Below are 1,732 nucleotides of genomic sequence, written 5' to 3' on the forward strand. Positions count from 1 at the left end.
CTTTACCTGGTCCTGGGCCCTAGATCCAGGATTCTGCTGTCCTGCTCTGTGATTAGTTGATTTCAAAAGTCAGTTGGACAGGGCCAGAAATGGCTCTGATCTAAGCTAAACTGTGTTTCTCTCACTGGCCTTACTTAGCTTTTTGACACTACCTCTAAGGCCAGGGCACATTTCTTTCACTGACTCTGATTCTAGGGCCCAAGAGTGTTTCTTTGGTACTGGTTTCAGAGTCAAGGCATGTTTCCTTGGTTCATTTCTCTGGCCCAGGTCCCAAACACAGGCTGTGTTTCTTTCCCTGGTCCTGGGCCCTAGGGCCAGGATTCTGCTGTCCTGCTCTGTGATTGGTTGATTTCACAAGTCAGTTGGACAGGGGCAGAGATGGCTCTGATCTGAGGTAAATTATGTTTCTCTCACTGGCCTTATCTGAGCCGTCCTTCCCTAATTCTGGGCTCCAGGGTCAGGGTACATTTCTCTAGCCAGCCCCTTTTCCCTACAATTTCTACTGTACTGGTAGGTTTTGAAGAGGAGATCCTGACTTGATCTTTCACATTGTTGGTAATTTTGAGGTGAGATCTGAGCATGAGGACTCCTTTCGTTAGTTCTACGCTGTGGATGATTGAATGATAAAGTACTGATTGGCCAGTACCAAGCAGGAAGTATAGATGGGACAAGGAGAGAGGAAAATTCTGGGAAGTGGAAGGCTGAGGCAGGGAGAGACACTGCCAGTCACAGCCATGAGAAACATGATGTAAGATACCGGTAAGCCACTATGGAAACAAAATAAGACCAAAATGCTTTCACCCTAAAACTAAGGCCTAAGATTTCTCCGTTTAGGTACAGGCCATGAGTTATTGGAATAGGTCATGAGTTACTGAAACCAGTCAGTTCAGATTCCAGAAACCAGGAAGTGTAAAAGTACAGAGTCACAAAGTAGTAACAAGGTAATGACTGCCAGACCATGGAATATCCTCTCCCTGGTTCCCTAGGTAACTGCTTGACCAAAGAATGTTCCAACCCTGGTTTCCAGGGTAACTGACCATATGAATGTCCCCACCTGAGGGCAGCCAATGAGAAATGATGGTGGGCAACCACCCCCTTAGAAATAAGATTAAGCCATGATTTCTACAAAGTCCCTAGAAGCGAGCCAATCAGAATTGAACCCATATGAGCACCCCTAAATGATATAACCTTGTTGATTTTGCCTTTAAAAACTGAGCTTGCAGAGAGGCAGGCTCTTCCTGTAGCCTCCACTGTGTTGGATCTGCTGGAAGAAGTCCCTGCCTAGGCTTGTATTGCTTTTGGATATCCATAATTAAACCTTGCTTTTGCATTCTGGCATGCTTGTCTTTGGTGTTCTCTCTGGGGGTCGCGATCTGGGCACAATACCACAAGCCATGTGGCAAGGTATAGATTTATAGAAATAGGTTAATTTAAGATATAAGAACTAGGTAACAAGAAGCCTGCTATGGCCATACAGTTTATAAGTAATATAAGACTCTGTGTGTTTGATTGGGTCCAAGCGGCTGTGGGACTAGCAGGTGAGGTGAGAGAGATTTGTGCTGACCGTGGGCCAGGCAGGACCAGGAAAACTTCAGCTACAGTTCTAAGTTGACATGCACAAAGGATGTTGAGACATAAAGAAGGATATATGGGATGGTTGGGTCTAGAGGTTGGAAGTGGCTTGGGAGGAAGAAAGTCAGGTAGATATAGGGTCCTGGAATGATGAACAAAA

The sequence above is a fragment of the Peromyscus eremicus genome, chromosome 3 (genome assembly GCF_949786415.1).
Source record: "Peromyscus eremicus chromosome 3, PerEre_H2_v1, whole genome shotgun sequence".
Lineage (NCBI taxonomy): Eukaryota > Metazoa > Chordata > Mammalia > Rodentia > Cricetidae > Peromyscus > Peromyscus eremicus.